The sequence below is a fragment of the Engystomops pustulosus genome, chromosome 2 (assembly GCF_040894005.1).
Source record: "Engystomops pustulosus chromosome 2, aEngPut4.maternal, whole genome shotgun sequence".
NCBI classification, from domain to species: domain Eukaryota; kingdom Metazoa; phylum Chordata; class Amphibia; order Anura; family Leptodactylidae; genus Engystomops; species Engystomops pustulosus.
The window spans coordinates 102,973,126-102,998,722 of NC_092412.1; the positions used below are offsets into that span (position 1 = coordinate 102,973,126).

The 25,597-nt window shown below is 40.0% G+C and overlaps 1 protein-coding gene across 2 annotated transcripts in view; it reads right to left on the bottom strand.

Moving 5' to 3' along the window:
* Nucleotides 1-25,597, bottom strand: part of SH3RF3 (SH3 domain containing ring finger 3) — a 334,768-nt gene that overhangs the window by 249,226 nt on the left and 59,945 nt on the right. The window lies entirely within an intron of this gene.

The window sequence follows — 25,597 nt, forward strand, 5'->3', positions numbered from 1 at the left end:
AGAAGACCACAATCATGAATTGCATATAGTTAACTAAATGTTGACCTGGTAAATACTTCAGCCCTATTGCTGCTTCAGCTTTTCAGGTGAAATTCATGTACATAAAAAAGTTATAGAAAGTATTAGAATGGGAACACCTGAGGCATTTTTCTACAGATGACTAAAATACAAAATTAAGTCACTTTGTAAAAATGTTGCCATTAGATTACAGAGGGAAAAAACACTAAAGCAAGACGCATAAGGGGAAAAGATATTAAAATGAAATCTTAAATTCATAATTTATTCAGATTTTTATATTCCAAGAAAGTACAGGCAGTCCCCGGGTTACATACAAGATAGGGTCTGTAGGTTTGTTCTTAAGTTGAATTTGTACGCAAGTCAGAACCATATACTTTGTCATTGTAACCCCCAGCCAATTTTTTTTTGGTCTCATGACAATCCAACATTTTTAAAATCCAATTGTCACAAAGAACCAGGATTAACTCTAAAGCTTCATTACAGACACCCGTGATAACTGTTACAGCTGTTTATTGTAGCCTACGGCAAAAGTACAGTAAATTACCAAAATCCAGAGGTCTGTTTGTAACTAGGGGTCGTATGTAAGTCAGGTGTTCTTAAGTAGGGGACTGCCTGTACAAAATAACAGAAATATATAATTAAAAAAACAAAAAGATGCAATGTTATATGCTATATTGAGTTGCATGATAAGTCCTTGGCACACATCAATGTGAACAAAGCAGTTTCTGCATGCAGTTTTTTTTTTATAATACATAACATACCACTGAAACAACTCTCTATAATTGCCTTCCATGGGTTGTCTCCAGGGAACCTTGTATAGGCTACGAAAGATTTAAGTGTTTATGCAAAATTACTTTACGCATTACCATTATGCAAAATGTTCAGTGAAATGATCATTTAGTCATAAGAATGTTACATTTATAATTTCTAGAAGGAAAAAAAGGAAAATTTACAGCCAAAATGCATCTGTAATGCATGGATTGTCACATTAAAATAATGAGGATTTTTTAATAAAACACAAAAAAAAGATACATTTCATAAACTGTTTGATGAACTGTACATACATTAAAAGCATGTAGGTTATTGCAGATGCTAAAATGTACCATTGTGTCTTATATCACTATTAAAGTTATTGTCAGGCCCTATACGAACGTGGAGTCAGTGCCACTACACTATTATTGGAGCCGGAAGCATATGGCAAAACCTCCAAAGCTGGAGATTAGAGACATTTCTGTTCGGGTTTGGCTGTGCAACCTAGATGTATTGTCAGATTGGCAATTAGCCAATCCGGCAAGTTGACTCCCCTAGCAATTTCTGTCAATTGCCGCATTGGCTGTTCGGCCAACAATTCGGCAAGACGGATTCTGGCTCTCATTATAAAGAGTAACAGTGGTGTACACTCCCTTTAAGAATCGCTACAACTCTTGCAGCTTCTCAATGTGCACCCTGCTGCTATATCCTGGTAGGAAAATCACATGAAGCAATAGAAAACATTTTTCTCATTAAGTCAACCTAAGTTTACTTTCTATAATGTAACTATCCTTTAACATAGATTCAGAAGTAGCCATGTCAAAAGAAGTCTGAATGTAAAAGCAACTTCATATCTGGAGATAATGTGAAAAATATGCTCTGTCTGTAGAGGAATGCAAAACAATTTACTGGTTTATGCGGCACCTGTTGTTGTATCTCCGACATTTCATCCTTTTCACTTCCTCTGACCTTGAACAGGTGGACGCTAAGAATTCCATTTGCTACATTTCGGACATGTGCTTTGTGTGTTCCCCTCCGTCAGCATAGGCATGGTGGAGCGGTGATGGCTGCACGCTAGAGTGCACTAAGTGACATCTGGCTTGGCAGCCATGTAATTCAGATCACAGGCTTCTCACATATTTACATTTTACGTTGACAGATTTTCTTTGTTTTTAAGTCTATGAGTGGTGGGTAGCATCCACAGAAGTGAGAAGTGTCACACATTTCAATTATTCATAAGCCCTAGCTATACGCTGCTAACTGGACTTTCTCCACACAAAGACCTGGCTTATGTAAATGCAGACTGCATATATCATTCATTTAGACAAACTAATTCGTGTTTACAGTCATAGGACAAAAAATCCACTAAGATCTGGAAATGTCACACAGTAAAATGTCCCACAGAAAACTATCCACAGTATCTTCAGCTCCCTGTCATATTCTAGGAAGCTGGAATGAGATTTGGTCGGCTCTAACCTAACTGTAATGAAGATGGCCAGATGGTCGCTGGTTATTTCGCACCCCTACTCCCTTTTTAGTGGTTTTTAGGATGAAATAACAAACAAACAATCTTCCACCAGGGAAAACATTTTACGTTATAGAATTTAGCAGCCAATATGAACCAATGAAAGAATTCCACCAGAGGATTATAAAAAAGTGACCACAAGGAAGCTTCTTCTTCCATCTTATAGCCAATCACACAACACTAAAGAGAAATTATTACACGTGACTCCGGACAAAAATGTTCATTTCCTTTTAAAATTGTCACATGAATGGATGAAGGGAAATGAGGATTGCTTGAATATTAGCATATATCATATGTTCTTTATTTTCATCACTTATATAGTTTAGTGGAACTGTACTATTCAGAGTCTTGTCTCAGAAACTTAATGAGACAGGTCCTCATTAAGCAAATGCAGTGCTCTACATTTTGTTGTGACTCTTTCAAAACTTGAATGAGACTGAGCTGCTGTGAGTTGCAATACCAGGCATTACCATTGGTGCCTTAATGTCAACATTGTCTAGTTCTGTTCTTCTGTCCTGCTCTTCTTTAAATAACAATATCTTTGGAACAGCTTAACATATTTTTCCTTATTTTTTTCATGACATGTAAAACTTTAACTTGATAGGTTAGTTTTATTAATTCAATGTTTTATTCTTTATAGGATAAACAAACAGACTACCCTATATACTCGAGTATAAACCAAGTTTTTCAGCACAAAAAAATGTGCTGGAGAACCTCACCTCGTCTTATACTCGAAGGAAAAAAACAAACCGTGTACTTGCCTTGGCACTTTCCAGGCAGGTCCTCTTCTATACAGCGATACTCAGGCATCGGCTCCGTGTCCCCGCACTGTCTGTCGCAGGCATTATGCCGTCAGCCATTCTGACATTCTACTACGTGCATTGGCATACATTACGAGCGGCTGATGTCACGATGCCTGCGACGGACCGCATGGGGACATGGAGCTGTATAGAAGAGGACCTACCGGGGTGTGTGTGTGGGGGTTATCGGAAACGTTGGTACACGTTTTTTTTCTTCTGTAGGCACTATATTTGGGGCAAGGGCTGGCAGGCTATACCCTGCAGGGGCTGGCAGGCTATACCCTGCAGGGGCTCGCTGGCTATATACCACAGGGGGCTGTGACCAATGCATTTTCTACCCTCGGCTTATACTTGAGTCAATAGTTTTTTCCAGCTTTTCTGTTAAAATTTGGGGTCTCTGCTTATACTTGAGTATATACGGGTAAACTTGTTTTATTGTCACTATTCCCATTAAAGTCTTATAATTACCAGTAAAATTGACTAAACCTTTACCAAAATCTGTTAAAAACATGTATGGCGTCAATCTGTCATCCTTGCCTGGATTCACCTACAGATGTTGTGAAATACAGGATGTTGTACATAAATTTTTTTTACTGCAACATTAACAATGGATATCACTGCTTCTTTTACATCTACAAACTAAAGGCGAGATTCACTTGTTTAGTTGGACACCAGAACTGTGTTTTAAGTGGCAAGGTTCAGATGATATAGCCATTTGAATGACACAACGTCTATGTACCTGCCATCTGCACAGGGTATGTGCAGATAGGATACATATAGAGGTATAACAGTTGCGAAGAGGTTGAAAACCCATAACCATGTGACTGTTTTAATAAAAACAACAACGCCTACAATACATTATTGTTTAACAAGTGTTCCCTATTCATTACTCAATTCATTGCACAACTGGCTTGTCAAACACTATACACACAAAACATTATGATCTCCCATTGCAGCTTTTTCCTGGACATGGTAAACAGGAACCTTAGTACAACATGAAAGATTTAAGTTTACATGTAAAGCATTTGCCATCAGATGCCACAGACAAAAAGATGAAAAATGACAGTAAAAGTAAAACTGCCAGCATAAGCATGTGCTTCACTCTTCCTGCTGTTTCATCAGTGTTTTCAAAGAATCAACACATCAAACAGTCGATCTTTGTGATCTACACAGGTTTCCCATGGAAATAAGCGTCTTTTTGATTTAGTGCACGACTAGACTGCTAACAGATTGAACCCTCCCTGCAGGCTGCAGTCATTGTGCCTTACAGAGCCATGAATAGAGATGACTTCTATTAACAGAAAAGGAAAATGACTGCTATAACTTATCCCTACTCTCTTCTGTAGCTGAACTTTGAAAATTGAGTTAAAAATAGTATGAAAAGTCATTTGCTGCAGTCATTTCAGAATTTGATTTCTCTTATTGCAAAGAAATTGCTTAGGCATTGTCATTTCACCCACCACTGGAACGACCACAATTCTGCCTATTGAGCCTCAATATCTGATCCCAAATATAGATGTTTGGTTGCTTTTATATAGAAGCTTCTGAGGTACAGAGACCTGTAAAAAGCTGCTACCCCAAATGGACAGGCAAATCCAGCTTTCATTCTAACATAAAGAAAAAAACAATGCAATTCTGCGACTGGTACCAGAATTTACTTCAAGTCACAAAGTAATATAGTGTAACAATTATTTTGTATAAACAAACATGGACAATGCCACATTTATAAAGATCTCAATATTAATATGGAGCTTTTTACACCACAATCCTTTTATTCATGGGGTCCATTATAAAATACGTTGTATAGATTATGATAAGGACTTGATTTCCTTTGTGTGACCATATTTCTTTAACAATATATATAATAATATTTATATAATAGGACATATATAAAATTACAATGGATACGGAAAGTATTCAGACCTCTTAAATTATTTCAGTCTTTGTTTCATTGCAGCCAATTAGTAAAATTAAAAATGTTCTTTTCTTGCTCATTAATGTACACTCTGCAGCCCATCTTGACAGAAAAAAACTGAAATGTAGATATTTTTGGTAATTTATTAAACAAGAAAAACTGAAAAACAGACCCTCTTCTCAGTATTGAGTAGAAGCACAATTCTAGCTAAAATGGCGCTTCTACTCAATACTGAGAAAAGGGTCCGTTTTTCAGTTTTTCTTGTTTAATAAATTACCAAAAATATCTAAATTTCAGCCAAGAGTCTTCTTGTGAATGATGCAACAAGTTTTTCACACCTGGATTTGGGGATCCTCTGCCATTCTTCCTTGCAGATCCTCTCCAGTTCCCTCATGTTGGATGGTGAACATTGGTGGAATCCAATGTCAAGTCTCTAGAGAGAATTGGTTTATGTCAGGGCTTTGGCTGTGCTCATCAGGAATGGTCAGAAGCCACTGCTTTGTTATTTTTGCTGTATGCTTTGGGTCATCGTCTTGTTGGAAGGTGAACCTTAGTCTGGAAGTCCTTTATGGCGTTTTTTTGCAAACTGTATGCAGGCTTTCTTATTTCGCATATGTCGCTCAGCAGGAGGAAGCTGGATGGATAGACATAGCTTGCTATATCTTGCCATTTTCAGCCGATCTGACGTTTTCCACATCTAGAACTCCGTCTGCCAGTATATGTATATGCTTCGTGTATACAGTACGTCGGGAGATTTAAAAAAAAACATTTATTTCAACAGTGATTGTTCTATGCATTGTTGCAAAATCATTGCCTCTTACAGAGTAATAATATATAGTGGATACTATACTAATGCCCTAAAAGAATATTGTACACTATTCACAGTATTCATCTGAGAAGGATGTGTGCCTGAGCTGAATGGAGTGTGACCGGCAAGATGGATCATAATGTGCATACAAGCATACAATATTTTGGGTCCTGTGCAATGTGTATTCCTACTGTATGTAGAGATCGCAGCATCCATGCTGCCATGCCAGGCCTGTCCATAAAACAGTATATTAACATGTTCACATATTCCAAACAAAATCTGAAAATAAAACTTTAAGTAAATGATGTGACGTTCTACAACAGTGGTTCTTAATCTAATGCAAGCGACCCTTTACGGCAGTTCCTCAAGTTGTGGTGACCGCCAACCATAAAATTATTTTTGTTTCTACTTAACTGTAATTCTGCTCCTGTTATGAATTGTAAATTTCTCTGCACTGCCTTTGAATTCAAAGTGCAATTCAAAAGCCACATCTGTATGTGGAATTACCTTATTTTTTAATTTGATTCCTTAAAGAAAAAAACCTTTAAGAAACCAAAAGTGACTAAACTTAACCCCTTGCCGCAAGACACCTGACATCAGTAGGCAGCAAGGAGTGTATGGAGAGAGTTCATGGGCTGAGTCCTCTCCATACAGCCCTGGTCTTTGCTGAATATTGCAGCACCCACTAGCTAGCACCTTCAAATCAGTTCTGGCACTGATCAAAGTTTGCTGCAATATGCAGCACACACCCATGCTGTGAGCCTGCTCCATTAACCCCTTACCCCCTTACCCCATACACCCCGCTGATGTTCTAATACAGAGCTTTGCACCATTTAGAATCATGGGAAAAAAATCTGGGTCTGCAATGAATAACTAATCTAAACTGTCTGGCACTGTGTGGTTGTGGCTGGCACTGTGGCCAAAAAATTCTCCATATTCCTGGTATTGTACCCATGTGATGATAGTCTCCATTTCTGTTCAGTCTTGCACATGGGTGGATATAGGGCAAGGGGAGGTGCTGAGCCGTGCTACAGGAAGCAGACCGTGGGAGACAGCAGGAGGAAGCTGATCCCGCCACATGGTCTACTGGCTTCACTGTGGTTCTGGAGTGGTGTCTCGCTTAAGACCATCGGAAAACACATATTTCTGTTGGTCTTTGGAACCAACACTCAAATGTGTCGCAACCCCCAGGTTGCTGTTCTCAACATCTTTTTTCTGACATACCATCTCACGTACTTTCAACATCGCATACAGAATCGTTACTAATGTTGTATTATTAATTAAGTTCACCTACACCCCCAGCCACAAAGCCCACGTGCTGCCGACCAACTCTAATAAAACTTTAGCAACTTACATTAGAGTGATAAATGTGGCGTCTATTATCTGCATCTAAATGAACTATACATGCAAACATCAGCAGGAAAACTGTATGTGAGGCAGAAGTGTCTCCCTGTGAGAATGTATTAGAAATGATGTGCTTTAAATTAAAAGCATAAATATCAAAGTAAACTGTCACATGTTCTTCATCATAGGATTCATGGGTCTAAAACATTAGTTGGGGGTGGAGCAAATAGCAGCAGAAGAATAGCAGCAGAATATATTTATTCTATAAAGTCCAAGAACAGTATTAAAACCAGCTCAGAGTAAAAAATACTGAAGGTCCTAGAAAATAACAGTTATAGGAATTTACAGCCATAACTCATTCCTAATGATGACATATTTATAAGATTTCACATATTAATATAAGCCTCATATTATATATACGGTTCTTACAATTTGCTCCTCGGCGCTTCCAGTTTCTCCTGCCAAATCTCTGCTGTGTTTGTAGGTAGGGGGTGTGTGGTAATATGCTGTGAAGACTACATGTACCATAAATTTTTATTTCTGCAGATCGAGTCCCTGGGCTCAGGCTATCTCCTTTGTTGTTCAAGAGTTTTTATTCAATTTTTAATAACAACCCCCCATTATCCCAAATACCCCTACCACCATTTCTCCCTGATAAAAATTGTCTTGTTCTTATCCAAGTGAACCCCACATGAGCAAAAGAACTCCACGGCAGTAAATGGAATATGGAAAATTTATATGAGTAACACAATTCACATAAATCAATTGTACAGGGCCAAGTAACATACTGTATCCTGTAGTAAATGCCTCTTTGTCCCTCAACCATTTTACTACTCCTCACTCCTTTACTATATTCCTTCCTAAACTGACTTTGACTATGAAACATATATAATAAACAAATAACCTCTCACAACAGAAGTACGTACAAGCTGGTTGACAGAGGTGAGAAACGCACCTTAATACTGTATCTTGTCATTTGGCTTCCTAAAGGCCTTCTTAGTGTTAAAGGAAATCTACCATTTGCTGAAGTGGTTTTGCTGAAAAAAAACAATTATAAAGTTATGATAATGAGGCTCTGTCGCTTCTGTGGCTGCTCGGGGCTTCTCATTTTACCCTAACTATGCACTGCTCCAGCCTTGTCCTGCCCAGCATAAGCTGAGAATATGTCATCACTAGACAGTTCAGGCAGCTCCTGTATATGTGGAAGTAATGTGTTTATGTATGGCAGCTAGGGCTGACAGCTTTCCAAAGGCACTGAATTTTTTTAAAAGTTTTTTGAGAAAACCGCTCAGATCAGGGATTAAACAAGATATGTTTCAGCATCAGTGTAGCTACAGCATTCTCAAGGTAGGTTTGGTTTACACTGCAGAAAAACAAATGGTAGATTACCTTTAATGTATCAAAGAGGTGTGGTTTTCTTTTACCCATCCTAGAAAACGTATATATTTTCACAGAATCCCCTAACGGAGCGTCAATGGCTAAAAGTCTCTTGTCTCCGTAAGAAGAGCTTTTACTCCCTGACCCTAGTCAAAATCCTCTCACTCAGCCAAACCAGTTCCCTACGGTGTACTGAAGAGATGCAACCACATTGAAACAGTCCTGTCTACAGTTAGGAATCTGCTCCTTCTGGGAAAGACATACTGGTATAGTTTTAATCCTGCATCATGTCAGTAGGCTTTATAAAGTTATGCTTGGTGTTTAGGGTTTTCCTTGTCCCATCCTGCAAAAATGTATTTGCATATTTTCGTGAGAGACAAAGAGACAATACGTTTCTATTTCTCAGTATATTCACATCAGTGCTGGTTAATACTTCTCTTATATATACAGCTGTGCTCAAACATCTACATACCCCTCCAGAATCTTGGCTTTCTTGGCTTTTTTTTTAAAGAATATGAATGAGAATACAAAAATATTTTTTCCACTCATGCTTAGTGGTTGGGTTAAGCCACTGTTTTCTAAATTTAAATCATAATGGCAACCAAAAAAATCCAAAGGACCCTAATCAAAAGTTCACTTACCCTGGTGATTTTGGTTTGACAACATGCACAAAAGATGCCATAAATGGGTTTGAATGGCTACTCAAGGTTCAGTCACACGTGCTACCGGTTTGCTTGTAATCCATGCATAAAAGAGTGAGTTTCTTGGATCCAGAAAGACACTGCCATCTTTCATCCAGCCACTGACGTTTCTGGATTGTGAGTCATGAGGAAAGCAAAATATTTGTCAATAATCTACAAGAAAAGGTAGTTGAGCTGTATAAAACAGGAAAGATATCCAAGGAATTGATATAGCCAATTAGCCGTGTTCAAACAGATTTACAAATGGAAAATCAGGGGTTCTGTAAAAACCAAACCACAGTCAGGTAGGCCAAGCTACATTTCAGCCACAACTGGCAGGAAAATTGTTCTTGATGCAAAGAAGAACCAAAAAATACCATAAGCTGAAATATCGGAAGTAACTGGACAATACAACATGACAACTATCCAAAACACAAGCCCAAATCAACCTGTCATTGGCTACAGCAGAACGAAGTGAAGGTTCTGGCCATCTCAGTCTCCTGACCTCAATATCACAGACACTCAGGGGAGATATCAAGCGCGCAGTTCATGCAAGACAGCCCAGGAATTTACAGTAAATGGAGGCTCTTTGCCAAGAAGAATGGAAAGCTTTACCATCTAAGAAAATACAAGAGTAGACTAACCATGGGAGAGTATTTTAGACTCTATGTATAGCTGTAAAGTCTGGATTGATGCTAGATAAAATAAAACACAAGGTATTAACAAAGTTCAAGAGATAACCTGTAGAATGGTGTTCAGTGGCTGACATTTAATTTTATTACTGCTAGGCTGATAAGACTGCAGCCAATGTAGTGCCCCTCACCTTACAAGGGAATATGGGAAATCTCATCATTAAATTGTCATAAAGGTCTGTAACATAAACACTAACTGGCAATATTAAAATCCAACCATGATGACACATTTCCTGCTATTTGTTACATAAAATGGCTTAAGAATGGTCTGCCCCAATAGTTCCCACATATAAATTTAGACTTACAGAATAAAGTGAAATCTGCAACTTTAATTACATAAGCAAGTAAACAGATATAAGGGGGAATTTATGGTGCGCCACCATATGATATAGGCCGCTTTATTGTCTCAAACAATCATTTGGAGGGGGGGGGTCATCAAACCCTGCTGCACTGTGCATGATTAAACCCTGCTCCTCCTACATCATTGGATATATCAGGCTCCTGATGAATGTGGGGGGTAGATGTGATGGTGGACAATTGTAAAACAGGTCATGCACGGTGTAGAACTGCGATATAACCTGTGCAGGCGCGGATATAGCTAGTGCACAGGCATGGCTCAGGAATGGTCCCCTGCCACCTGAACCCGCCGACTGCCACTTTATGCCCTATCACACCCACTTGGCTAAGGGTTGGAGTACGGGGGAAATAATCACAAAATCCCCTCACGGAACCCAGGGATTTTACAACTCCATTACAAGTTTGTATTAGATCCATAGTGTAACAACAATGTATCTGTATAAAGTATAGGATTTTGCATTTGCTTCTTACATCCAGAATGTACTAAGAAGAACCTAGCATTCACCGGCATTAAACCATTGAAAGTTGAGGAAACATTGCTTCATAGTCAGTGGTCAAAGATAAGAGCAGAGTCTCAGTAGCTTCTATACTTTCTCACAGAAATAAGGAAAATAGAAAACACCAAGATCGTCAGAGAAAAAGAATTCTCCTTGGTGATCATTAGGTCTGTTACTGTAATTATCATCACCAATGCTAATCACCAAGCCTTTCACAAGCCATTTCTTCAAATGGCTTTGGTTTTTCTCCCTAGACAGTGGTTGGTAGAATTGCTATGTCCAACTGCAGTGTACATTTCATGTACAGTATGTGTTCACAGAATGTTTCATGGAGCAACTAGACAAAAGCAAGGACACAACAAAGACATACTTCTATACAGTGACTATTCTACACTCCATATAACTACAGACCTTAGAATACATACCAGAGTATACTGAAAGTAGATAGGATATTATTTTTATAACAAATGGATAAAATAAACTAGCTTCATGGTTCACATGGGTTGTTCACTACTCAGCTGCATGGTTTATTATTTAGACATATGGGACAATGTAACATACCACTTCTGCTTGTGCAGGCCAAGAATTTGTCTAACAAGCAGGTCTTCCATTATATTCAATAAACGTATCATTATCAAACATCTGCAATTGTTTTTTAGACTAGAATAAAAAAAATGTATGCCTGTACATATATAGCTGGAACTGTCTACCAAATAATAGCTGTCTACATGCTACAATACAAGTCGTACTTCAGACATGTTAGACTAGAACTGACAGAGGAAGATTTTAGTTTTAAAAGTCCACAGGTGGGACTTGCAGATAAGGTGCACTTCAAGGATTTAGGCAAGGGATAAACAACATTTATTGGGCCTAATGCCATACTGCAATACTGCTCAACTTTAAGGGGCTGCATCAGTAACCATAACCACAGTACAGCACAAAATGCCAACCCAGAAATTATAAATACCACAGTACAGCAATAAATACCACCACAGCAAATACCACCACTGCTTTCTGCACAGGCAATAATATTGGATACCCCAGAGAAGATAATAATAGCACTGGGGAGCCTACAGCAGATAATAATAATGGAGAGACCACCAGAGTAGACAATAATAACACTGGGGAAAGCCAGAGCAAGCAAATAATACTGGAGACCCCATATCAGACATATACTGGAGACCCACAGAGCATAAAGCTGCTAATACTGGAGATACCCAGAGCACACAAGTGCTGAAGACCACTAAAGCAGATAAAAATAATAAATCCTCTCCTTTCCTGGCTCTTCTTCTCCTCCCAGAAATACACTACAGCTCATGCTCTTCTCCATAAGCTACTCTGCTCTGTATCCCCCGCCGGTTGTATGCATCAACATCAGAACTCTGATCAACACTATAGCAGGCAGTAGAGGACGTAGAAGCAATACAGTGTAGCTGACAAGTACTTACCGCTCCTGCTACTCAGACCCTGGAGCAGTGAGGACTTCTAGGCTGCACCCACTCCTAACTCCTGCACCAATGAACACTTCCATCAGTTATGGTGGTACTCACTGGACTAAGACCAAAGCTAATTGCTTGACAGATCACATTTCGGCAAGGGTTGTGTATCCTCTTCTTGGCTCTCAGTTAACATGAATGTGGCTGCACCTTATGTACATGCTCAGTAGTGAAGCTCCACTGCAGATCAGAGGAATAAGGCATTAGGAAGGAATGCTTGCAAAAAGAAAAAAAAAAAAGAAAAATGCCCTGCATCGCCCCTTATAATGAAGACCCCCAGATAATGAAATGGCCTGCAGTCCCCCAAATAATGTAATTCCATGTATCGCCCCTGATAACGTTATGTCCTGCAGCCTCCCATTGTATAAAAAAATAAACTTACATACTTACATTCCAATGCTCCGCGCTGCTCCTCTTCCAATACCTGGAGGCACATCTGGGCCCAGCAGAGATTACCTGCATGTATAAAATTAAAGTATGTACATGCCCCAAGTAAAGGGAATGCTGAAGTTGATTTTTATGGTTCTGTCCCTTTGATCTGATCACAATCCAATGGTAATGTGAAGCTAGACTTCAAGGATTTCCATTAGACATGCCCTGTTGTGTAAGAAAAATGGTAGTGTCTTATTTTTCTTCCTGAGCTTATTGTTCATTACATGGTTGTTAGAGTTTAGACCACGCTCTGTCACATGTAATTATGAGATACATTTCAGGAGAAGCTTGCATTTGTTCTTCTGAAAGCTGCTTCTTTGATACAGTTTTAATTACCCAATGTAATACATCTAATCTAATTGAGGGATCTATAATTAAACCGTTTCACAACATTGGAAGGTAAACTGATTTATTATTTATTACAGCACTTTTGATCTATTGATGTTTGCTATGTTTTTAGAAGGACTTAAATTTACACACACTAAAGTTGATTTTTATCACTTCGAAAGATATTTCCATGCCCTAAAATTTACCCCAAACCTGCTTTTATCCATTTTCTGTTGAAATACAGATTCTCTTCTGCATTATACAATTTCAGCTCCACTTATGTCAAACAGTAGATCAACAATCACCTTGACTTATGTGATATTTAGGCTTTTCATGAGTATCACAAATTGCAAAGAATGATCAAGAAGTCAAAGATTACATTAAAACGATGTGAAAACCTTGTTAAAAGCCTAGACAGATTTTCTGAGAGGGGACCACTTTTGATAATATAGACATAACCTCAGTATCAGATCAACGAGGGCCTGCTATACAGTGTACAGAACTTTCTGTTTGCAGCTCCATTCCATATCCAACGTCACAAGTTGAATAATATGGGGTCCAAGTGTTGGGATCCTAACAATCTGCTACTAGTTACCTATTTTACCTTATATTCATAAGTTGTCCATGTGGCTTTACTGCTCAAGTGATTTAGCAGTCCTTCTACTTATTTTTTTTCTGTGCACAGATTCTCTATGATTCTTTGTTTACATGTCTGAGCTCTTCTGAATCGGAAGAGCTGTAGCAGAAAAAAATATGACTCCACCTGTTCCCCCTCCCCTCTTCCTGTGCCTGTCAATGAGGACATACTGTGAGAAGAAAGATACAGTAGGTGACGTCATGAGGACGGCGGAGAGAGATAGAGAGAAAAAGCTGGGTATACCTCTTTAGGATCGGCTTACCTGGGTGGTATTATATATATATATAAAAAATCTGTAAAAATTAAAAAAGTGTGTAGGACTAAATGCACTAATATGCATGAGCCCCAAATCAGAAAATTATTACATTGTAAAACTATGCTAACATATCTTCAGTTTATACTACCATCTCACCCTGTTGAATGAACCGTGACACCAAGAGAGAATAATTAGCAAGTATGTAAAGTGTTAGTACAAAGCAGAGAACTACAACTCTGTTTATTGACAGAAGATAAAAGGCTGAGACAAGTTAATATCTTCCTGATTATGGTAAATTGCACAAGCATCTGAAATAGGGAGATTAATTATTTAGCTCTAATAAACCTGATGGAGTATTAAAGAGCAGAGGAAGGTAAATTTGTGCAAATGTGTTTTCCGATAATTCATAAGGGTGGGGAATTGATTTCAAAGAATTTGGTGCTGCATTCCTTGCACAGTAGTAACAGATTCTCCTATTTATTAGAGGTTTTAGCTAGCACTGCCTCCCCACAATACAACCTGTTCTAAACAGCCCATCCACAACATTGCTGATGATCTTACACTTCTATCTATTGTTATGGCCCGTTTTATACAGCTATAACAATGATATTTAGTCTCGAATGTAAAATTTTATCATAACATGTTCTTATATAACTGCAGTATGCAAGGAATTGAAAACATGTGGTTTAAATGACTGCTGCATCAGTGTAGTCATCAAACCCCAATAGATGTTAAATAATATATTGTGAGCAAGGAATTGGAAAGCATTTGCTGTACGGATGTCCACTCCAGTAAGGGTGTAAAATGACAGCATTCCATATATATACAGAATATATATCCTGTATGGAACAACTCCATGAATATACACTCACTGGCCACTTTATTAGGTACACCATGCTAGTAACAGGTTGGACCCCCTTTTGCTTTCAGAACTGCTTCAATTCTTGGTGGCATAGATTCAACAAGGTGCTGGAAGCATTCGTCAGAGATTTTGGTCCATATTGACATGATGGAATCACACAGTTGCCGCAGATTTGTCGGCTGCACATCCATGATGTGAATCTCCCGTTCCACCACATCCCAAAGATGCTCTATTGGATTGAGATCTGGTGACTGTGGAGGCCATTTGAGTACAGTGAACTCATTGTCATGTTCAAGAAACCAGTCTGAGATGATTCCAGCTTTATGACATGGCGCATTATCCTGCTGAAAGTAGCCATCAGATGTTGGGTACATTGTGGTCATAAAGGGATGGACATGGTCAGCAACAATACTCAGGTAGGCTGTGGCGTTGCAACGATGCTCAATTGGTACCAAGGGGCCCAAAGAGTGCCAAGAAAATATTCCCCACACCATGACACCACCACCACCAGCCTGAACCATTGATACAAGGCAGGATGGATGCTTTCATGTTGTTGACGCCAAATTCTGACCCTACCATCCGAATGTCGTGGCAGAAATCGAGACTCATCAGACCAGGCAACGTTTTTCCAATCTTCTACTGTCCAATTTCGATGAGCTTGTGCAAATTGTAGCCTCAGTTTCCTGTTCTTAGCTGAAAGGAGTGGCACCCAGTGTGGTCTCCTGCTGCTGTAGCCCATCTGCCTCAAAGTTCGACGTACTGTGCGTTCAGAGATGCTCTTCTGCCTACCTTGTTTGTAACGGGTGGCGATTTGAGTCACTGTTGCCTTTCTATCAGCTCGAACCAGTCTGCCCATTCTCCTCTGACCTCTGGCATCAACAAGGCATTTCCGCCCACAGAACTGCCGCTCACTTGATGTTTTTTCTTTTTCGGACCATTCTCTGTAAACCCTAGATATGGTTGTGTGTGAAAATCCCAGTAGATCAGCAGTTTCTGAAATACTCAGACCAGCCCTTCTGGCACCAACAACCATGCCACGTTCAAAGGCACTCAAATCACCTTTCTTCCTCATATTGATGCTCGGTTTGAACTGCAGGAGATTGTCTTGACCATGTCTACATGCCTAAAGGCACTGAGTTGCCGCCATGTGATTGGCTGATTAGAAATTAAGTGTTAACGAGCAGTTGGACAGGTGTACCTAATAAAGCGGCCAGTGAGTGTATGTTCTTATAAGTGTAGCATAAACTATTATACAAGAATAATGTAGAGGCGCTGGTGTTTGGCCTGCAGATATTTTAATTGCAGTGTCATTTAAAGGGAACCTGTCACATTTTCACAAATACAGCTAGTTACAGGTTCCCATAGAGCCCTATTAACTAACTGGGTTAGTCAGCTAAAAATGGTTTCACTTTCAACCCCATAAATCAACTTTGTCTTCTATTACATGGCAATAGAGGGGGTGTAGTCTACTTGCTCCTGCTCCTCCCATCTACTCCTCAGAATGCTTCTTACTATTCAGCAGTTCATGTCATGTAACCAGGGTGATGTCATCTAATGTCCTATAATCATTCCATTTGCAAAATGTACCCTGCATGCCCCTATTGACTTCTACACCTCCCCATCCTCCAAGGATACATGCTGTGATTTCATGTGATCAGATACATACATGGGGTACATTTTGCAAAAAACTAATGTAACCCAAGGCTATGTGTAAAAAATTGACACAATATTTCCTATAAGTAAATATGTCTGTAGTTGAATATTAGCAGATGGTCCCTAAGAACAAGGACACAGGGCAGTTGTTTGAAGAGACAAAGAGCTGTCAGTCAAAATAATGGGGCATGGTTCACTGGCAGCCTGAAGAAAACACGTTCCTGGGAGAGTCACATTCTTAAATAAGAGTCAAAGAAGCTAATCAGAAAAATGGCTGTAATTAAGGTGCAATGCCTCACTGGCACCTAATTTTAGGTGATATGGGAGTACGTGTAACCCTTTATCAGCAGGTATCACTAGTGTGATAACGGTCATCTTCCCTAAAGCACATTTCTAGTTATTTTTCCACCTCTAAAACCTGAAAGCACAACTCCAATATTTTTTTTTTCACAAATTAATAAATTGTGTCATATACAACAACTTTATTAAATTCCTAACCTACCGTATGTCCAGCAGTTTCTTTGCTATCCTCCTTAGTATAGCGGTGTTTCCTGGATGTCCTGATCATCATTGTGAGGCTACATTCACAATCTATTAGCTATATCCTCCTCCTTCACTTCCTGTTTTCTAAAAGTTTCCTCCCACACTCCAAAACATGCTGGTAGATTGATTAGACTGTGAGCCCCATTGGGGACAGGGACTGATTTGGCAAGCTTTGTGTAGCACTGCATAATCTTTGTGCACTATATAAAGTAATTATTATTAGTATTGGAGTCATATACAACTCTGCCTTATCCTTTAAGCTTGACTGGCCCTCACTACAACCTGCCGCCTCAATCTTAAGAACATCTCTCTCATGCTACACTTCCTCAATCCAGAATCTACAAAAATTGCTAGTACATGCTCTCCTCATCTCCCACTTGGACTACTGCAACATTCTCCTTTGTGATCTCCCAGCAAACTCGCTAACGCCCCTCCAATCCATCCTTAACTTTTCTACCCAGCTAATCCATCTGTCTCCTCTGCCAGTGTCTCCACTGATTACCCATAACGCCGTGAGTTCAATTTAAAATACTAACCAAGACTTACAAAGCTGTCCATGACCTGTCCCCTCCATATATCTTTGAACTAATCAGCCAATATCATCTGCTCCTCATATGACCTTCAGCCTCACTCTATTACCATCCCCTCTTTTCCAGGACTTATCCCGTGCATCTCCCATACTCTGTAACCCTCTACCAAAATGTGTAAATTTGTAAAAACATGTTGTAAAAATAGGATTGCCTAAAATACACAATACACTCCCTCAGCTCGTGACTCCATCTACCCTCCCCATCTACCCTTCCCTCAAAGGCAGGGTCCTCCATCCACTTTTCCTGATTACTGTAGTTTTGTATGTGTACTTGCATTTGTTCTTGTATCAATGTAATACAGGCGGTCCCCTACTCAAGAACACTCGACTTACATACGACCCCTAGTTACAAACGGACTTCTGGATATTGGTAATATATTGTCCTTTATTCCTAGGTTACAATGATCAGCTGTAACAGTTATCAAAGGTGTCTGTAATAAAGCTTTACTGTTAATCCTGATTCTTATGACAACTCAACATTTTTAAAATCCAATTGTCACAGAGACCAAAATGTTCTGACTGGGATTACAATGATAAAATATACAGTTCCGACTTACATACAAATTCAACTTAAGAACAAAAATACAGACCCTATCTTGTATGTAACCCGGGGACTGCCCGTTTATGCGAATCCCTTACTGCTTGTACAGCACCATGGAATTAATGGTTCTCTATAAATAAATGATAATAAATTCACATGGCTGTGTGCTCACCTGGACCAGATTCCGGCAAGCACAGAACCGGGTGGAGAAGGATGGGGAAGTGAGTGCTCTTCACCCCTCCCCAGTGAAAAATAAGCGGTCGTGCTGCAAATCTGCCCAAATATAGGGTAAGTCCTATATTTTTGCAGCTATGTCAACTTGAGACACCTTGTGGTCACTGTACTGCGATCAGGTGCCAACCTCATTGGGGGCCACGATATGGCTACAAATTGTGCTCCCAGATCACGTGTCATGGCATAAATCAGGGGTCCCCAAACTTTTTACATAGGGAGCCGTTCACTGTCCCTCTCAGACTGTTGGAGGGCCGGACTGAAGTTTAAAATTTAAAAAATATAAGAAATTCCTTGAAAACACAGCGCTAGCGGTACATGTGATACACTGGGCCCCCCTCAATTATTTAATATACTGCACCCCTTTGTGAACTATTTTATTTATTGGCCCAATTAATGAATCAATTGGGTCAATTATTTATTAAATACGCTGCTTCCCCCCCCATTAATTACTAGACTGCCCCTCATAATTAATTCTTTCCTATACCCCCACCATTAATTATTTCCTATGCTGCCCCTCATAATCAATTATATCCTATGCTGCCCCTCATAATTAATTATTTCCTATGCTGCCCCTTATGAGAGGCAGCATAGGAAATAATTAATTATGAGGAGCAGCATAGGAAATAATTATTATTATAATTAATTATTCATTATGCTGCCCCTCCCTTATTATTTTCTCTAATGGCCCCATAATTCATTACTTCGTATATGGGGTCGCCACAATCTTTCTACTGCTGTTTTAAAAAAAAATTAAAAAATTGTACTTACCTCTGGCTCCCCCGTCTTCTTTCTTCTTCCTGTGGCCGGGCAGGAAGGGGTGCGCAGCCCCGTGATGACGTAATCACGCGGCCGCGCTTCCAGGTTCAAGGAGCAATGTGCGCCGGGGTAGTCTTCCGGCCACATCTCTCCAGTAATAGTGCTCGAGCGGCTGTTTCCGGCCGCATCGAGCACTATACAGTGATGGGCAGGAGCTTCCTGTCCGGAAGGACGGAGGCCCCTGCCCGACCGCCGGAGGCCGCGGCCTAATCATAGATACTATTGTCAATGCCAGCGCATTGTCATGCCAGCCGATCCGGATTAATCATTTGGGGGAACCCCGGGCTGGTGCTCCAAGTGCTGGATGGGATGGGGGCCGGATAGAAACGGTCTGTGGGCCGCATGTGGCCCGCGGGCCGTAATTTGGGGACCCCTAGCATAAATTATAACCCAGCCACTAAATATATTTGTTTCTGTGTTATAGAGGGACAGAAATGCAACACTTAATAAATTACTACTATAGCTAGTAAGTGGATATCAACACTGATAAATGAAACCTTCCCTTGTATGTTGTATGTTTTTTTCTTGTTCCTCCTAGAAATGTCTGAATAGATTGACAAATGGGTGTTCCCACTGCATACCCATTTCCCTACACAGCCTAGCATAGTCAGTCGGGACTTTGCAATGTCAAGCTGTACAGGAACATATTCCAGACTGGTTATTCCAAATTAACTAATTATTTAGATATTTTTAGTAGGATTGACATTATAAGAAGCATAGGAAGCTCCAAAATTGTAATTTTATGTGGAGTATAAATATTTACTAAAACAAGACAAAAAGAGATGATTGAAATAGATAGAAATGCAAAATAAAAGCATACTGGGGAATTTTACCAATTTGGTAAACACTTCAATTATGCACACATATAATAGTCTTACAGTATAAGCAATACTACAGAAACGTATATAGCAACTATTCATGTATGTTTTTTCTCCAAAACTTACACCATATTTTCACTTTAAAAGGAAATCTACAATCCAGATTAATCATGGATAAACCAGGGCACTTACTGATAGATCCAGGCACTGTGGCTATGGTAATCTTCTTCTACTTGTTATTGATGGTCTTCTACTTTCTAAAATCAACTTTTAAAATGATCCTAATGAGCCAGGGGGGCTACCCTAGGCCACCTGTGATGTGGCTTTACAGACTATTGCATTGTGTAAGCCTCAAAAGCCAGGGGGGAGAGATCATTAGCACAATTTTAGGATTTTGCTTTTAGAAGGAAGGAGGCCATGGATAACAATATAATAAGATTACCACAGTAGCAGTGCCTGGATCTATGAGTAAATGTCCCTGGTTTATCATGCTTAAATTCATGGAAAATTTCCTTTAAGAACTTGGTAAATACTATACAAAAAATTACTTAGGGAAAAAACTATTTAACCTGCAAATGCAGGATCTGAATTACACAAGTAAAAAACATTTTAGAACAATAATTTATCTCCTTATTCCACCCACACAATTTTATGGATGACTAAAACAAAGACAGCCTGCAAAATACAAATAATCCTGCAATCAAGCAAACTATACCACGCTCATGTCTTGCAGAACTACAATTAAAACTTACCTGACAGTAGTTTTTATCTGCTTCATGCTCATAAACACACAGTATGGTGATAAGTTTATGGTGTTTAACTGTTCCCATGCCAAACTCACTTTACATTGTGCTGTTAGATAGGACACCATAGCTGTGTACCTTGTGCACGAGTTACTGTAGATAACAAACTGGATTTTCTATATTCAATAAAATTATAATGTATTATAAGTTAAAAGGGCAGCATTGTATCCAACTGTATGCTTGTACAGCGCGATAAGTCTCCCGGTTCGGTTTCTTTCACCCTAATGTAGTAGTAGGAGTGAGCTTCGACACCTACTATTGATTTGCTGCCGATATTCCATCGTCTACTGAGTGATTAATAACAATTCTTATATGAGCAGTTACATCACTGGGTAAACAGCCACAGTGTACACTTAGGAGGCCTGGATGGAGGCCATACAGTTGCATCCATCCCTCATAGGCTACCATGGTCTCCTCATAGTGTACATTGCTCTCTCCATAAGGAAGCAGGATGATATATTGCAGACTTCAGCACTTTGCCATCTAGTGTTTCTTGCTAGATGCAACATACATGCAAAAAGTATATCTATGGACACGTTCATTGTATAGGTCATTGTATATCCTGATCTTTAAGCAGAACTTGTGCCAAAAACCAAGATCTGAATGCAGCCTCAAGTGTTCTACGTTTTTCTTCCTTTCTTCCTTCATACTTCCGCAAGTCTTAAAAGGTCAATAGCCTGCCAAGTGTTTGCTTCCCCCCCCCCCTGATGAACATCATGTACAGGCAGTCCCCGCGTTACGTACAAGATAGCTTCTGCAGGTTTGTTAAGTTGTATTTGTAGGGAACTGTATACTTATAATTGAAACCACAAGCAAAATCTTTTTTGGTCTTCATGACTATTGGGTTTGAAAAATGTTGGATTATCATAAGAGCCAGGCTTAACAATAAATCTTCATTGCAGACACCTGTGATAAATTTTATAGCCGTTTTATCCAGTAAATTACCAACATCCAGAGGTCCGTTTGTAACTAGGGGTCGCCTGTAAGTCGGGTGTTCTTAAGTAGGGGACCGCCTGTATATCCACTTAGGTTGCAACTACTGCAATGATGTTTTGAAGTTATATGATCACATGATTTCTGGCCGATTAAGCTGTAGCTCATCGTCTAATTTGTGCGGTCACACATCGACAATGGGTGCTAATGGGGATTAGGGTTCCCACCCCAATTTTATCAACATATAAGTCAATCCAAGCACTCCTTTTGGGTTTTCAATGCCAGAAAGTGATATTTATTTACATGTAAGTGATCAATTGGTGTGACGTTTCGGCCTGTCACAGGCCTTTGTCAAACACTAAGACATAATTAAAATATACATATAAAGTAAAGCAATATATGGACCATAGTGATATGCAGTTTACAGATGAAGAGAAGTCCTAGGACAATAACCAATTGCAATCATAGCAGACTGAAGTAGAGTGTATATAAACTTCTGGGTACAACAAACAAAATACAAGCTGACATCACTACAATCATGCAAATACAAGATCTGAATCATGATTGTGTACCACGAGCCTTGATACGTTGAGTAGAAAACAGCAGCAAATAACAGCAACAGACAGCTCACGTCTACACCATTATGGGTTGGCCAGCAACTCACATGAAAAATCTAGCTTTCCCCTATCCCAGTGATGGCTAACCTATGGCACTAGTGCCAGACGTGGCACTCGGAGCCCTTTCTGTTGGCACTCAGAGATGACTCCAGGTAACTTCCTGCAGTCCCAGACAGCCCAGGACTTGCTTTGAACTGAAGTATTTTAAAGTGACAGCTCTACCTGGGACTATTTTCTGCTTTATTGGTGTCCTCAGAGTGCTGGTATCAATGAAAACTGTGACAGAGAAGGGAGTATAAATCACAAATTAAATTTCCGTATTGGCACTTTGCGATAAATACGTGGGTCTTTGTTGTAGTTTGGGCACTCGGCCTCTAAAAGGTTCGCCATCACTGCCCTATCCTATCCTATCCCCACAAACCATGAGAATGTGTACCGTTGTTACTCAAACAAACAGAGCAGCCGGGCCCATGTGTCCTGCTGCTCTCTTCTTCTCAATAGCACCTACGTGGATTGCGGAGTGCTGACTAGAGTGACCGTGCTTACGCTCAAAATGCCGCTCCACATTTTTGGGGTGCAATGGGGTTGTACAGGCCCTCTTTCTCAGGATCCGTGGGGGTATTAACACTGAGACCCCCCCAATTAGCAGTTAGCCCCTTTACTGTGAATATGGGTTTACTTGTTGTGAGTGGACAAGCCCTTTAAGTATATAATGTTTTGGGGTCATTAAAATGTTACTAGAAACAATGGGGGGATATGTATTACTAAATCTCCATTTCTCTCCCAGGGCTCAAGCAGGGGTCTGAACACCCGGAAAATGACAAAGACTATAGCTAACATCTCTGACTGAGCTGGCGGAGATTCATTCTGGCATGCTGTTGAGATCCACTAAGAGGACAGTCTTAATAAATCCTCCCTCCTAATGGCTTTCTGATAAACACAGTTTATTATTTGTTTAATCAATTTATTGATTTATTTGTATGTATAATATATTATTATAACACAAAATCTAAATCTTGTATTTTACTGTATTAATTGCTGTGTCGTGCCTATGCATTTTTACATTGTATGTGTATGAGAAGACTTGTAAGACTTACAGCTGCCCTAATACAACTAATTGGAAGTGTATCAGAAACTTGGAGCATTGGGGATGGGGGATTTCTCCTTTGAACAGAAACATCAAAGAGACAAATAGTAGCAGTCAATATTGTAGCCAGTAGCCCCCGTTTCTTCAGGCGTGCAGACGTATAATTACCGGAAGTGCAGATCCTATTGCCTGTTGAACCAAGCAACAACATACAAGTTCTCTCTGATCTGTCAGATTTCTTTTTGCTATGGTCAGCATGACTATGGCATCTACAAAATGCCATGAACGCTAGAATAGATTAGATTATGATCTGGATGTATCCTGTATATAAAAATGATGATGTTAATAGTGTCTAGTACCCCCACTACTAGAAGTAAAGTGTATTTTAGCAGTGTACAATGTTAAGCCCCTTTCACATGATATTCGGTCACAGAGTTTGCGGGAAGTTATTGGTCCCCATAGAAGACTATGGCGCCTGTCGGTGCCACGTGTCACCATATTGTACTTTCCACTGGAAAAAACAGAGCCTGCTAGCAGTATGTACGGCCAGTATGCTGTACGGCCTGGGTGCGCACATGTTTGTGTGAAAGAGGCCTTAAAGGACCTGTCATCAGGTCTGTGTCACTTGTCTTGTCACCTCTACCTATTGGAGCAGCTCACAAGGATCCCATCATAGCCTTTATCTAATCAATTCATACATTAATCATTGCAAAATAATATTTTCTTTATTATGTAAATGATGCTGGTCACATGGTCAGAGGCAGTGATGTCCCCCATGTTCCCCCTCCCCTCTCCTCCCCCTGCTCATGTCTGTGTGTAATGTATAGTAAAGTATTGTTAGTGTGTGTGCTGTATCTGCTGACATGCTGCATCCTCCTAATACACATGTAAGAGACACAGGCATCAGCTACAAGTACCTGACATGTTCTGCTAGAACATTGCTGCCTGGAGCTGTTGTATCTCTCCTATACACACACAGGCTGCAGGGGGCACATGGAGGAGCCATCACACCATTTTACATCACATCATTATACAGGCTGTCAGTCAAGCACTGGGGGTGTGGCTGTACCTCCCACTCATGAATAAGCTGGACAGCTTGAATATGCTGATGACTCATTGGACATCTCCCAGATCATTTGCATACAGCTTTAGGACCTCATTGCTAAGGTTTACAGGCATGTAGAGGGACAATGACGGGATAGAGGTAATGCTCTCTAATGGCAGTTTATGAAAATATATTCCGTTTAGGGGGGTTATTTTGCCTGATGGGTTCTCTTTAAAGTCCAACTGTAAGATATAAAAACTTTTCACTGGGGGTCCAGTTTGGGAGGGAGGAACGAAAGTTGGAGCATTGTCCCATGGAGGCCATTGCTAGAACTAAAGACCTTGAGAAACCCACCTCCACGTTCTATAAACAACTGATGGATTCCCAGCCCTCTCCCGCTGAGAGAAGCTTCCATGTATGGCAAAGATATATCCCTGATTTAGAGGACCATCATCATCTTTAAGAAATGACACATAATTGGCACTCACCAGTTATTAGTGCCCGAGACTCGTTGATACAAGTAAAGTGGTTACACCGAGTTTACTTGACCCCTTTTGAGGCTGCATCACATGCGTAGACTCCCCCCAGCTATGTGTTCTAGGTGCAGGGAGGATACCTTCTTCTACGTGGTTTAGGAGCCATTCAGGATTATTGGATGGGCAATCATTCTTACTTCAACGAGCGTCTGGGTCATCCGGGTGTTTGCTCCCCTCATGTGTCTCTCCTGGGCCTAGTAGGGGACATTCTCCAGGCAAAATTTGAGAGGGTTTTGTTCCGGCTGCTAATGTTTTATGGTAGGAAGGTTATCTAGCTAAATTGGAAGCCCCCTAAGCACCCCACATAGGCCAAATAGATTTCACTGATTAATGCAGAATTTCCAATGTACAAACTCACTTACACTGCGAGAGGTGCTACAGAGCATTTTTCCTTGATCTGGGACATGTGGGCGACTGCTCAGATTGCTTCGGGAGAAGAGGAGGGACAGCTCTGTGTGTGCAAGGTGTGAATGAGTAAGTGAGTGAATGAATGAGTGTTCTCCGCCCTGGGGAGGGGGGTGCCTCCTGTGAGGCAATTGTTGCATTACTGACTGAAGTATTTCTCCAATATTGATATCTTTGTGCTGCTAATCCTAACTTTATGCTTGT